The sequence below is a fragment of the Liolophura sinensis genome, chromosome 8 (genome assembly GCF_032854445.1).
Source record: "Liolophura sinensis isolate JHLJ2023 chromosome 8, CUHK_Ljap_v2, whole genome shotgun sequence".
NCBI classification, from domain to species: Eukaryota; Metazoa; Mollusca; class Polyplacophora; order Chitonida; family Chitonidae; genus Liolophura; species Liolophura sinensis.
In genome coordinates, this window is record NC_088302.1 from 57781450 (window position 1) to 57797593 (window position 16144).

Consider the following 16144-nt stretch of genomic DNA (forward strand, 5'->3'; position numbering starts at 1 on the left):
CTGACATATCAGATGTAGAAGGTTGAATTAACAGGACATAATTTATCATTCGGCACACAATCCAGCAATTAGCTAGCAGGCTTAAAGGAGCAGACCCAGACGGACACTACACAGACCCAGACGGACACTACACAGGCGTTCCAGGAACTGACCAAAACTGAAAACTGGCTACAAGCTTTAGACCCTCAAACTGAATTAACCATGTGTCCAATTTAAATAATTTCTGGTAGACAAATCATATGGTTGAATGAAAATTTGCAGTCACAGTTTCCGTGATTTTGTAACATTATGTGGAAGACAACAGACTTTAAACGTTCAGCTCACATTTTTCAGGCCACAAATACAGGTATCTGACACGAACTTCCTGAGGTTAATCAGCTTTGTATCCCTGCTGAACTTGGTACACGAGAAAAGTGGAGCATGGCTTGGGGAGAGGGTCACTTCTAACCTGTTCACACCTTACCCTAAGCCTGACTCTTACAGGCTCCAGTAAAACAACCTGATAAATGTCAACACTTTTAATGGGTAGAATGTTCACCTTATGGAAGAACAAAATTAGCACATGTGCCACTGGACACCTGTAAACAATGGCACCTAGTGTGCAGACTTCAGGTAAACTGGCATGGAGACAGCAGCTACAGCTTATTCCATCTCTTTGTCATACACTACGTCTACATTCAGTCTCTACTCTAGTCTTTCAACTTTTATACCATCATAGAGTAATAATTTTAAATATTGAATTATGCTCTATGATCTTACATGTAGATCATCAATGAACAGGGACCTGTCTGACTGTGTCTGGTTGTGTCTGGCTGTGTATTACACAGGTGCACTGCCTGACTGTAGGCTGCAGTTACACGCATGCAGCAGTGCAGTCTGACACAGGTGCACTCCATGACTGTAGGCTGCAGTTACACGCATGCAGCAGTGCAGTCTGACACAGGTGTACTCCCTGACTGTAGGCTGAAGTTACACGCATGCAGCAGTGCAGTCTGACACAGGTGTACTCCCTGACTGTAGGCTGCAGTTACACGCATGCAGCAGTGCAGACTGACACAGGTGCACTGCCTGACTGTAGGCTGCAGTTACACGCATGCAGCAGTGCAGTCTGACACAGGTGTACTCCCTGACTGTAGGCTGAAGTTACACGCATGCAGCAGTGCAGTCTGACACAAGGTGCACTGCCTGACTGTAGGCTGCTCTTACACACACACAGCGGTGCAGTCTGACACAGGTGTACTGCCTGACTGTAGGCTGCTCTTACACACACACAGCGGTGCAGTCTGACACAGGTGTACTGCCTGACTGTAGGCTGCTCTTACACACACAAAGCAGTGCAGTCTGACACAGGTGTACTCCCTGACTGTAGGCTGCAGTTACACACACACAGCAGTGCAGTCTGACACAGGTGTACTGCCTGACTGTAGGCTGCAGTTACACGCATGCAGCAGTGCAGTCTGACACAGGAGTACTCCCTGACTGTAGGCTGCAGTTACACGCATGCAGCAGTGCAGTCTGACACAGGTGCACTGCCTGACTGTAGGCTGTAGCTACACGCATGCAGCAGTGCAGACTGACACAGGTGTACTCCCTGACTGTAGGCTGCAGTTACACGCGTGCAGCAGTGCAGTCTGACACAGGTGTACTCCCTGACTGTAGGCTGCAGTTATACGTGTGCAGCAGTGCAGTCTGACACAGGTGTACTCCCTGACTGTAGGCTGCAGTTACATGCGTGCAGCAGTGCAGTCTGACACAGGTGCACTGCCTGACTGTAGGCTGCAGTTACACACACACAGCAGTGCAGTCTAACACAGGTGCACTGCCTGACTGTAGGCTGCAGTTACACGCATGCAGCAGTGCAGTCTGACACAGGTGCACTGCCTGACTGTAGGCTGCAGCTACACGCATGCAGCAGTGCAGTCTGACACAGGTGTACTCCTTGACTGTAGGCTGCAGTTACACGCGTGCAGCAGTGCAGTCTGACACAGGTGTACTCCCTGACTGTAAACTGCTCTTGCACACATGCAGCAGTGCAGTCTGACACAGGTGCACTGCCTGACTGTAGGCTGCATTTACACGCATGCAGCAGTGCAGTCTGACGCAGGTGTACTCCCTGACTGTAGGCTGCAGTTACACGCGTGCAGCAGTGCAGTCTGACACAGGTGTACTCCCTGACTGTAGGCTGCAGTTACACACACACAGCAGTGCAGTCTAACACAGGTGCACTCCCTGACTGTAGGCTGCAGTTACACGCATGCAGCAGTGCAGTCTGACACAGGTGTACTCCCTGACTGTAGGCTGAAGTTACACGCGTGCAGCAGTGCAGTCTGACACAAGGTGCACTGCCTGACTGTAGGCTGCTCTTACACACACACAGCGGTGCAGTCTGACACAGGTGTACTGCCTGACTGTAGGCTGCTCTTACACACACACAGCGGTGCAGTCTGACACAGGTGTACTGCCTGACTGTAGGCTGCTCTTACACACACACAGCAGTGCAGTCTGACACAGGTGTACTGCCTGACTGTAGGCTGCAGTTACACACACACAGCGGTGCAGTCTAACACAGGTGCACTGCCTGACTGTAGGCTGCAGTTACACGCATGCAGCAGTGCAGTCTGACACAGGTGTACTCCCTGACTGTAGGCTGCAGTTACACGCATGCAGCAGTGCAGTCTGACACAGGTGCACTGCCTGACTGTAGGCTGCAGTTACACGCATGCAGCAGTGCAGTCTGACACAGGTGTACTCCCTGACTGTAGGCTGAAGTTACACGCATGCAGCAGTGCAGTCTGACACAAGGTGCACTGCCTGACTGTAGGCTGCTCTTACACACACACAGCGGTGCAGTCTGACACAGGTGTACTGCCTGACTGTAGGCTGCTCTTACACACACACAGCGGTGCAGTCTGACACAGGTGTACTGCCTGACTGTAGGCTGCTCTTACACACACACAGCAGTGCAGTCTGACACAGGTGTACTCCCTGACTGTAGGCTGCAGTTACACACACACAGCAGTGCAGTCTAACACAGGTGCACTGCCTGACTGTAGGCTGCAGTTACACGCATGCAGCAGTGCAGTCTGACACAGGAGTACTCCCTGACTGTAGGCTGCAGTTACACGCATGCAGCAGTGCAGTCTGACACAGGTGCACTGCCTGACTGTAGGCTGTAGCTACACGCATGCAGCAGTGCAGTCTGACACAGGTGTACTCCCTGACTGTAGGCTGCAGTTACACGCGTGCAGCAGTGCAGTCTGACACAGGTGTACTCCCTGACTGTAGGCTGCAGTTACACGTGTGCAGCAGTGCAGTCTGACACAGGTGCACTCCCTGACTGTAGGCTGCAGTTACATGCGTGCAGCCTGACACAGGTGCACTGCCTGACTGTAGGCTGCAGCTACACGCATGCAGCAGTGCAGTCTGACACAGGTGTACTCCCTGACTGTAGGCTGCAGTTACACGCGTGCAGCAGTGCAGTCTGACACAGGTGTACTCCCTGACTGTAAACTGCTCTTGCACACATGCAGCAGTGCAGTCTGACACAGGTGTACTCCCTGACTGTAGGCTGCTCTTGCACACATGCAGCAGTGCAGTCTGACACAGGTGTACTGCCTGACTGTAGGCTGCAGTTACACGCATGCAGCAGTGCAGTCTGACACAGGTGTACTCCCTGACTGTAGGCTGCAGTTACACGTATGCAGCAGTGCAGTCTGACACAGGTGCACTGCCTGACTGTAGGCTGCAGTTACACGCATGCAGCAGTGCAGTCTGACACAGGTGTACTCCCTGACTGTAGGCTGAAGTTACACGCATGCAGCAGTGCAGTCTGACACAAGGTGCACTGCCTGACTGTAGGCTGCTCTTACACACACACAGCGGTGCAGTCTGACACAGGTGTACTGCCTGACTGTAGGCTGCTCTTACACACACACAGCGGTGCAGTCTGACACAGGTGTACTGCCTGACTGTAGGCTGCTCTTACACACACACAGCAGTGCAGTCTGACACAGGTGTACTCCCTGACTGTAGGCTGCAGTTACACACACACAGCAGTGCAGTCTAACACAGGTGCACTGCCTGACTGTAGGCTGCAGTTACACGCATGCAGCAGTGCAGTCTGACACAGGAGTACTCCCTGACTGTAGGCTGCAGTTACACGCATGCAGCAGTGCAGTCTGACACAGGTGCACTGCCTGACTGTAGGCTGTAGCTACACGCATGCAGCAGTGCAGTCTGACACAGGTGTACTCCCTGACTGTAGGCTGCAGTTACACGCGTGCAGCAGTGCAGTCTGACACAGGTGTACTCCCTGACTGTAGGCTGCAGTTACACGTGTGCAGCAGTGCAGTCTGACACAGGTGCACTCCCTGACTGTAGGCTGCAGTTACATGCGTGCAGCAGTGCAGTCTGACACAGGTGCACTGCCTGACTGTAGGCTGCAGTTACACACACACAGCAGTGCAGTCTAACACAGGTGCACTGCCTGACTGTAGGCTGCAGTTACACGCATGCAGCAGTGCAGTCTGACACAGGTGCACTGCCTGACTGTAGGCTGCAGCTACACGCATGCAGCAGTGCAGTCTGACACAGGTGTACTCCCTGACTGTAGGCTGCAGTTACACGCGTGCAGCAGTGCAGTCTGACACAGGTGTACTCCCTGACTGTAAACTGCTCTTGCACACATGCAGCAGTGCAGTCTGACACAGGTGTACTCCCTGACTGTAGGCTGCTCTTGCACACATGCAGCAGTGCAGTCTGACACAGGTGTACTGCCTGACTGTAGGCTGCAGTTACACGCATGCAGCAGTGCAGTCTGACACAGGTGTACTCCCTGACTGTAGGCTGCAGTTACACGCATGCAGCAGTGCAATCTGACACAGGTACACTGCCTGACTGTAGGCTGCAGTTACACGCATGCAGCAGTGCAGTCTGACACAGGTGTACTCCCTGACTGTAGGCTGCAGTTACACGCATGCAGCAGTGCAGTCTGACACAGGTGTACTCCCTGACTGTAGGCTGCAGTTACATGCATGCAGCAGTACAGTCTGACACAGGTGTACTCCCTGACTGTAGGCTGCAGTTACACGCATGCAGCAGTGCAGTCTGACACAGGTACACTGCCTGACTGTAGGCTGCAGTTACACGCATGCAGCAGTGCAGTCTGACACAGGTACACTGCCTGACTGTAGGCTGCAGTTACACGCATGCAGCAGTGCAGTCTGACACAGGTACACTGCCTGACTCATGGCTGCAGTTACACGCATGCAGCAGTGCAGTCTGACACAGGTACACTGCCTGACTGTAGGTTGCAGTTACACGCATGCAGCAGTGCAGTCTGACACAGGTGTACTCCCTGACTGTAGGCTGCAGTTACACGCATGCAGCAGTGCAGTCTGACACAGGTACACTGCCTGACTGTAGGTTGCAGTTACACGCATGCAGCAGTGCAGTCTGACACAGGCGTACTCCCTGACTGTAGGCTGCAGTTACACGTGTGCAGCAGTGCAGTCTGACACAGGTACACTGCCTGACTGTAGGCTGCAGTTACACGCATGCAGCAGTGCAGTCTGACACAGGTGTACTCCCTGACTGTAGGCTGCAGTCACACGCATGCAGCAGTGCAGTCTGACACAGGTACACTGCCTGACTGTAGGCTGCAGTTACACGCATGCAGCAGTGCAGTCTGACACAGGTACACTGCCTGACTGTAGGCTGCAGTTACACGCATGCAGCAGTGCAGTCTGACACAGGTGTACTCCCTGACTGTAGGCTGCAGTTACATGCATGCAGCAGTGCATATATACACAGGTACACTGCCTGACTGAAGTTACACATGTGCAGCATGCACACAGCTACAGCAGACAAACAAAACCTGCAGGTGTTAGATGTATGTTAACCAGTACAACATGGTCTGACTAGCTAGTCTGACTCCCAATGTGCAAGCTTAGGACAACAGTCACTCAACCATGATTTAACCTTACACGAGTTGATACAGACATCTTACCCTACCACTTGAGACACACATTCGCAGCTTCCATGACAAAGATATGAAATACTGCACATCAGTGCGTACCTGCTGACTAGAATACAGGAACTGCATATTTCAGTGGGGTCATTTCATGCCAACAAAATAACAAAAATGCATCAATCCTGAAGTGCCAATATTTTCAGCACATTAGCTAGGACATAAGATTCTGTCAAACTACAGGTAAAAATGAATACACATATATATGTGTGTGTACGCATCATATGACGATACATGACCTGTACCTTTCTCTTCCTTCTGCTCTAGTCTTGACCCAAAACTAAACACTGGTAATTTCCATAATACATGCCATAATAATAATTCTTTATCATTATCAACATTGCTATACAATTGAGCAAATATTAATAATAATTCATGATATTTAATGTAGTCCTCCGGGTGACTGCAGGCCTAATGGGCCACAACACCATACACCAAATCAATGATATTGAATGTAGTCCTCCGGTTGACTGTAGGCCTAATGGGCCACAACACCATACACCAAATCAATGATATTGAATGTAGTCCTCCGGTTGACTGTAGGCCTAATGGGCCACAACACCATACACCAAATCAATGATATTGAATGTAGTCCTCCGGTTGACTGTAGGCCTAATGGGCCACAACACCATACACCAAATCAATGATATTGAATGTAGTCCTCCGGTTGACTGCAGGCCTAATGGGCCACAACACCATACACCAAATCAATGATATTGAATGTAGTCCTCCGGTTGACTGTAGGCCTAATGGGCCACAACACCATACACCAAATCAATGATATTGAATGTAGTCCTCCGGGTGACTGTAGGCCTAATGGGCCACAACACCATACACCAAATCAATGATATTGAATGTAGTCCTCCGGTTGACTGTAGGCCTAATGGGCCACAACACCATACACCAAATCAATGATATTGAATGTAGTCCTCCGGTTGACTGTAGGCCTAATGGGCCACAACACCATACACCAAATCAATGATACTGAATGTAGTCCTCCGGTTGACTGTAGGCCTAATGGGCCACAACACCATACACCAAATCAATGATACTGAATGTAGTCCTCCGGTTGACTGTAGGCCTAATGGGCCACAACACCATACACCAAATCAATGATATTGAATGTAGTCCTCCGGTTGACTGTAGGCCTAATGGGCCACAACACCATACACCAAATCAATGATACTGAATGTAGTCCTCCGGTTGACTGTAGGCCTAATGGGCCACAACACCATACACCAAATCAATGATATTGAATGTAGTCCTCCGGTTGACTGTAGGCCTAATGGGCCACAACACCATACACCAAATCAATGATATTGAATGTAGTCCTCCGGTTGACTGTAGGCCTAATGGGCCACAACACCATACACCAAATCAATGATATTGAATGTAGTCCTCCGGTTGACTGTAGGCCTAATGGGCCACAACACCATACACCAAATCAATGATATTGAATGTAGTCCTCCGGTTGACTGTAGGCCTAATGGGCCACAACACCATACACCAAATCAGCCCACCTTCTGCACAATGTTAAATCAAATTTTAAATTACTACAAATATTGTTGTGGACTTGGAGTGTTCTTTCCAACAATTAAGTTATTGAATGAATCAATTAATTTACATGTTTCTATCAACATTGTGGGGAAGTCAAACAGGAGCTTGAGAGAAACTGTGATCATGTTCAAATAATAAACATTTTATAGTCACCCTTTATTGGTCAAAACTGAGTATTTGTATATTTTATTTGAACAATTCAAATGTCTTGTTTATCTACAGTTGTGTGATCACTGTGATGTCAAACATTCGCCACATAATGCATGTTATGGCTACACTCTAGGAGTCTTCACATACTGACATCTACAGCAATGTTACCTTGGCCTCTTATAGGTGCAGCCAGCATGCCTTCACCTGTACACGTGCACATTTCTAACCTACCCTTTTCTGGTTGTGTATCACCAAGCATTGAAAGTTTTTGATACTAATCATCTTTCCTCAAGCAATCTAAATCCTTATTATTTACATGTGTCCCTCCACCACCATTTTCCATCAACTCATTAACACAATGCAGATCTTTCATGTTCAAATCAATGGACTAGTGGGAAGACAACCAATTTCGACCCATTGCCCTTTGGTTAGCATTAGAAATGGTAAGCATTAAAAATGATTAGCCTTAGAAATTGTTAACATTAGAAAGTAAACAATAAATGCAACACAATGAGTCTATAATAGTCTTGGTAATGTGCTGTAGCCCTACCTGTGTTGTGTATAACTGTACACCTGTCCAGATGACAATGTGCTGTAGCCCTACCTGTGCTGTGTATAACTGTACACCTGTCCAGATGACAACGTGCTGTAGCCCTACCTGTGTTGTGTATAACTGTACACCTGTCCAGATGACAATGTGCTGTAGCCCTACCTGTGCTGTGTATAACTGTACACCTGCCCAGATGACAACGTGCTGTAGCCCTACCTGTGCTGTGTATAACTGTACAAATGTCCAGATGACAACGTGCTGTAGCCCTACCTGTGTTGTGTATAACTGTACACCTGCCCAGATGACAATGTGCTGTAGCCCTACCTGTGTTGTGTATAACTGTACACCTGTCCAGATGACAATGTGCTGTAGCCCTACCTGTGTTGTGTATAACTGTACACCTGTCCAGATGACAACGCGCTGTAGCCCTACCTGTGTTGTGTATAACTGTACACCTGTCCAGATGACAATGCGCTGTAGCCCTACCTGTGTTGTGTATAACTGTACACCTGTCCAGATGACAATGCGCTGTAGCCCTACCTGTGTTGTGTATAACTGTACACCTGCCCAGATGACTATGTGCTGTAGCCCTACCTGTGTTGTGTATAACTGTACACCTGCCCAGATGACAACGTGCTGTAGCCCTACCTGTGTTGTGTATAACTGTACACCTGCCCAGATGACAACGTGCTGTAGCCCTACCTGTGTTGTGTATAACTGTACACCTGCCCAGATGACAATGTGCTGTAGCCCTACCTGTGTTGTGTATAACTGTACACCTGTCCAGATGACAACGTGCTGTAGCCCTACCTCTGTTGTGTATAACTGTACACCTGCCCAGATGACAACGTGCTGTAGCCCTACCTGTGTTGTGTATAACTGTACACCTGCCCAGATGACAATGTGCTGTAGCCCTACCTCTGTTGTGTATAACTGTACACCTGCCCAGATGACTATGTGCTGTAGCCCTACCTGTGTTGTGTATAACTGTACACCTGCCCAGATGACAATGTGCTGTAGCCCCACCTCTGTTGTGTATAACTGTACACCTGCCCAGATGACTATGTGCTGTAGCCCTACCTGTGTTGTGTATAACTGTACACCTGCCCAGATGACAATGTGCTGTAGCCCTACCTGTGTTGTGTATAACTGTACACCTGCCCAGATGACAACGTGCTGTAGCCCTACCTGTGTTGTGCATAACTGTACACCTGTCCAGATGACAACGTGCTGTAGCCCTACCTGTGTTGTGTATAAATGTACACCTGCCCAGATGACAACGTGCTGTAGCCCTACCTGTGTTGTGTATAACTGTACACCTGCCCAGATGACAATGTGCTGTAGCCCTACCTGTGTTGTGTATAACTGTACACCTGTCCAGATGACAACGTGCTGTAGCCCTACCTGTGTTGTGTATAACTGTACACCTGTCCAGATGACAATGTGCTGTAGCCCTACCTGTGTTGTGTATAACTGTACACCTGCCCAGATGACAATGTGCTGTAGCCCTACCTGTGTTGTGTATAACTGTACACCTGTCCAGATGAAAACGTGCTGTAGCCCTACCTGTGTTGTGTATAAATGTACACCTGCCCAGATGACAATGTGCTGTAGCCCTACCTGTGTTGTGTATAACTGTACACCTGTCCAGATGACAATGTGCTGTAGCCCTACCTGTGTTGTGTATAACTGTACACCTGTCCAGATGACAATGTGCTGTAGCCCTACCTGTGTTGTGTATAACTGTACACCTGTCCAGATGACAACGTGCTGTAGCCCTACCTGTGTTGTGTATAACTGTACACCTGTCCAGATGACAACGTGCTGTAGCCCTACCTGTGTTGTGTATAAAAGTACACCTGTCCAGATGACAACGTGCTGTAGCCCTACCTGTGTTGTGTATAACTGTACACCTGTCCAGATGACAACGTGCTGTAGCCCTACCTGTGTTGTGTATAACTGTACACCTGTCCAGATGACAACGTGCTGTAGCCCTACCTGTGCTGTGTATAACTGTACACCTGCCCAGATGACAATGTGCTGTAGCCCTACCTGTGTTGTGTATAACTGTACACCTGTCCAGATGACAACGTGCTGTAGCCCTACCTGTGTTGTGTATAACTGTACACCTGTCCAGATGACAATGTGCTGTAGCCCTACCTGTGTTGTGTATAACTGTACACCTGCCCAGATGACAATGTGCTGTAGCCCTACCTGTGTTGTGTATAACTGTACACCTGTCCAGATGAAAACGTGCTGTAGCCCTACCTGTGTTGTGTATAAATGTACACCTGCCCAGATGACAATGTGCTGTAGCCCTACCTGTGTTGTGTATAACTGTACACCTGTCCAGATGACAATGTGCTGTAGCCCTACCTGTGTTGTGTATAACTGTACACCTGTCCAGATGACAATGTGCTGTAGCCCTACCTGTGTTGTGTATAACTGTACACCTGTCCAGATGACAACGTGCTGTAGCCCTACCTGTGTTGTGTATAACTGTACACCTGTCCAGATGACAACGTGCTGTAGCCCTACCTGTGTTGTGTATAAAAGTACACCTGTCCAGATGACAACGTGCTGTAGCCCTACCTGTGTTGTGTATAACTGTACACCTGTCCAGATGACAACGTGCTGTAGCCCTACCTGTGTTGTGTATAACTGTACACCTGTCCAGATGACAACGTGCTGTAGCCCTACCTGTGCTGTGTATAAAAGTACACCTGCCCAGATGACAATGTGCTGTAGCCCTACCTGTGTTGTGTATAACTGTACACCTGTCCAGATGACAACGTGCTGTAGCCCTACCTGTGTTGTGTATAACTGTACACCTGTCCAGATGACAACGTGCTGTAGCCCTACCTGTGTTGTGTATAAAAGTACACCTGTCCAGATGACAACGTGCTGTAGCCCTACCTGTGTTGTGTATAACTGTACACCTGTCCAGATGACAACGTGCTGTAGCCCTACCTGTGTTGTGTATAACTGTACACCTGTCCAGATGACAACGTGCTGTAGCCCTACCTGTGTTGTGTATAACTGTACACCTGTCCAGATGACAACGTGCTGTAGCCCTACCCGTGTTGTGTATAACTGTACACCTGTCCAGATGACAACGTGCTGTAGCCCTACCTGTGTTGTGTATAACTGTACACCTGTCCAGATGACAACGTGCTGTAGCCCTACCCGTGTTGTGTATAACTGTACACCTGTCCAGATGACAACGTGCTGTAGCCCTACCTGTGTTGTGTATAAAAGTACACCTGCCCAGATGACAATGTGCTGTAGCCCTACCTGTGTTGTGTATAACTGTACACCTGTCCAGATGACAACGTGCTGTAGCCCTACCTGTGTTGTGTATAACTGTACACCTGTCCAGATGACAACGTGCTGTAGCCCTACCTGTGTTGTGTATAACTGTACACCTGTCCAGATGACAACGTGCTGTAGCCCTACCCGTGTTGTGTATAACTGTACACCTGTCCAGATGACAACGTGCTGTAGCCCTACCTGTGTTGTGTATAACTGTACACCTGTCCAGATGACAACGTGCTGTAGCCCTACCTGTGCTGTGTATAAAAGTACACCTGCCCAGATGACAATGTGCTGTAGCCCTACCCGTGTTGTGTATAACTGTACACCTGTCCAGATGACAACGTGCTGTAGCCCTACCTGTGTTGTGTATAACTGTACACGTGTCCAGATGATAACAAGACTTGTGATGCCATAACAAGCCACTTTCTCTACACATAATACATGCCTGATACCCAGGATTTCCATCTTGATGAAAAAGTACTCAAGACTCACTGGAGAATAATAATCAGGAATCTAGTAATTACCAACAACAATATGCAGACAGTGACTAGTCAAAAGAGCTAGCTGGGTAGAATCACATTAGCATAAGCTGTGGAGGCAGGCCATGGCTGGATGAGCTGTGGAGACTGGCCATGACTGGATGAGCTGTGGAGACTGGCCATGGCTGGATGAGCTGTGGAGACTGGCCATGGCTGGATGAGCTGTGGAGACTGGCCATGGCTGGATGAGCTATGGAGGCAGGCCATGGCTGGATGAGCTGTGGAGACTGGCCATGGCTGGATGAGCTGTGGAGACTGGCCATGGCTGGATGAGCTGTGGAGACTGGCCATGGCTGGATGAGCTGTGGATCAAGCCCACCATAATGCTGGCCGCTGTCATATAAGTGAAATATTCTTGACTATGGCATAAAACACCAATCAAATAAATAAATAAATAAATAAATAAATTAGGAAATCCTGTCTATTCGTTACAGATAAACTTTGATAGTCATTACAGGTGTCTGATCATTACAGGTTAAGTGTGCCTGGTCATTACAGATGAATCCTGCCTGGTCGTTACAGGTAAAGTCTGTCTGGTTGTTTAAGGTAAAGTCTGCCTGGTTGTTAAAGGTAAAGTCTGCCTAGTCGTTACAGGTAAAGTCTGCCTGGTAGCTTCAGGTAAACTGTGACAGTCGTTACAGGTAAAGCCTGCCTGGTCATTACAGGTTAAATCTGTCTGGTCATAACAGGTAAAGTCTGCCTGGTAGCTTCAGGTAAACTGTGACAGTCGTTACAGGTAAAGCCTACCTGGTCATTACAGGTTAAATCTGTCTGGTCATAACAGGTAAAGTCTGCCTGGAAGTTTCAGGTAAATTCTGACAGTCGTTACAGGTAATGTCTGCCTTGTTGTTACAGGGTAAAACCAGTGAAGCTCTTACCTAGGCAGATCCCACACGCTGATACATAATCCGCATGGGGTAGCAGTGTTTTCTCCCCAGTTGGTAGACCGTGACAGTGGTAATGCCACAACTAACCTGGTCTTTATCAGCTGCTGTATTTCAGGCACGGTTCACAGGTAGCTGAAACACTCGAGATCCATGGGAAATCTCCGGAGAACCTGAGAAGAATGCTTGGTGACGTCACAGTGTGTAATCAGGAAGTGACACACACGGGCTGACTTGTACAGTCTACCTGTACACACCTACAGCATACCTGGCTCATGTTAATCATTGTGCCAGGCCTCCGTTCACTCAGCCAGCTCAATTTTTCACTGCTGTAAGGAGTTAACAGCCAGTTAGTGGGGTGAGGTTTGTACAGCATACCAGTGGCAGGGAGAGGTAGTAGGGGGGGAGGGGAGAGGGTGGAGAGTTAGGGGAGGGGGGGGGGGGGCATTCCACAGCGACAGGAGGACAGAGGTAGCTGGCTTTGCTCTTCACATGACCAGTCTGTTTATTACAGCCCTCTTCACACATACCTACCTAACAGGCTGTACAATGACTACACACAGCTCCTGGCAATGCTGTACAGCCCAGTACAGGTGATCGCTATTCCACACAGTTTTATGGGATATGTCCCATGGCGGCTAGAGACAGAGAGTTGGCTTCAGGCCCAGGTGGGTTCTGAGGCATATTCCATTTGTCAGTAAGACATTTAAACACTTAGAATTGTCACCTGGAGTGTAGGAACGTTTAGTTCTGCTAACACAGGTCAATAATTCTCATTGAAATCAGATCTATGGAGATCTAAAGGTAGGCCCACACTGTGATCTGTGCTATAGCTTCACCTGACACAGTAACACAGGTGGTTAGCATACGCTTGGCTAAGGCCTGTTGACCTGGCAAAACGGCCAGCGATCAGGCTGAGACAAGTCACAGATCTGTAGTCCTAGCTCCAGTCTGCCTTGTTTTTACCATCAGAATTGATTAAGATTTGCCAGACAGTAGGAGACACCCATGTGGGGAGACACCCCTGTGGGGAGACAAGCTCAAGGTGATGGGGCCCACAAGCTTAAGGTGATGGGGCCCACAAGCTTAAGGTGATGGGGGCCCATAAGCTTAAGGTGATGGGGCCCACAAGCTTAAGGTGATGGGGCAGTGGTGAGGGGTCTGGGTTTGCACAATCCCTAGCCTCCCTGAAACCTGGCTGGCCAAAGCTCCGCACAACCCTGACTTTATCAACAAATCCCCTGCTTCCTTCTGAACAAAACCTAGGTGTTCAATTGCAATACCATGGGGAAGCACAGCTATCCCACAGGGGCAGCTTTAGCAGCTAAACAACAGCAGCTGACACATCTGTCTCCTCCAGGTGTCTCAATACATGTGACTATGCAAAGAGAGGAGCAAGAAAAAAACTCTTCTCACATGGCTACTCTGGGGCCTTCCAAATGATAGGATGTCATGTAACTTGACAATCAAATACCCACAGCTGAAGAAAACTGACACATTAAACTCCCTATTGCTCTTTTAACTGCAGGGATTGTCATTAAAGGTAAACAGAATCATGACTTGATTGGCTGGGAGTGGAGACACAGCAGTTATTATGGATACGTCACACGATGAATTAAGTTTGTATTGTACATGCAAGAATATCAACAAACAAACAGCGGAAACTTATGACTATCAGACACCTGAGAAAATCTTACTACATCAACACGGAGTATCAAACACTGTTCATCTGTCACACGTGCATCTCTAACTGTCTTATTCACTTATACTGTCACGCATCAATACATCAAGCTTATTAGTCAGGACACCGGCGTAAGATGACTCAATAAATTACCCTACCTGATTAGTCCAAGGAAAATTTGAAGCGAGGAAAAAATCTCAGAACTTCAATAAAATACTTCCAAAAATCCCACAAAAAATGAAGTTCATTGTGCTGTGAGTGCACTATGAGGAAAGTAGACAAAAATGCGATAACCAAATCTGCAATCTGCCACAGGGCTCAAAATTTGTCAGAAATGTCATAATACTGAGTTGCCCGTTGTACTTTAAACACGATGTTCAAGATGTGAAGTTCAGTGTGCCATACAAGGATGCACCGATGCACAATGAGTTACATGTATTCTGGTGCATTTGTTACCTGTAGGGTTACTGTTTACAAAAGCCAACACATATCAGGTGTATTTTCTGTAAATGGTATGAGAATTAAAAAATGTAAAATGTAGGGGAGGTAAAAACGTAACCATAAACGGTTATTGATAAACCTAAATGAAGAGGGCAGGAGAATGATTTCAAAACAACATCCACATCAATCAGCTCAAGATTTATATCTAGAATCAGGACCCCATGTGCACTTCCGCTTCTCGGGAAATGAAATGTGACAAATTACAAATGTAAATCTGTGTATAAAGTCTTTTGTCGCTGCCAGCCAGTGATTATTGGTGTACAGGTGCATGCTTGGTATCAAGATGATGGAAATGTTTAAGCTTTCGGCAGGTATAAGTTTTAATGATGAAAGTTTGAAATTCTGGGTGAGAAGATGCAGGGAGACAGGGGGTGATGAGGCTGTGAGTGATGTCCCCTTGGCTTTACAAGGCACCCTCCCAGCTGCCTGCATAGAAACATCCAGATTTTGATGGTCAACTTATGTCATGATTTTTATGGCTGCTTTCTCACAGGCTGGGCCAGGTATGCACCAAAGCTTATTGGCCACGGAATGTTTGGGACTGAGGTACAGCACTAAACATTAAAAAAACTAATGGGGCTCTGAAGCCATCTACAGACTATGACACTGACAGTTTGTATACATGAGTGACCTCCCCTTACTATGTACACTCAATCCTCTTCAATTGTCGAGCTCAGTGGGAGAATTGAAATGTACTTTTAGTTACTTTTATCAGCCCTTTCACCTGCTCTTCTTTTCATACCCTACACACAAAAATGTATTTTAATATAAAAGTTAATGGTAGAGAATCAATTCTGGAGTTTACTCTGACCACCAACAGTTTTCAAAACATGTCCCCACCAATGAGAGGGAAGCATTTACACATCAAAACATGTCTCACAATGAGAGGGGAGCATTTACACATCAAAACATGTCCCACAATGAGAGGGGAGCATTTAC

At 47.8% G+C, this 16144-nt stretch overlaps 1 protein-coding gene across 1 annotated transcript in view; it reads right to left on the minus strand.

Moving 5' to 3' along the window:
- LOC135473007 (uncharacterized) overlaps positions 1–16144 on the minus strand; it is a 161361-nt gene that overhangs the window by 48611 nt on the left and 96606 nt on the right. The gene's annotated exons all lie outside the window — the stretch shown is intronic.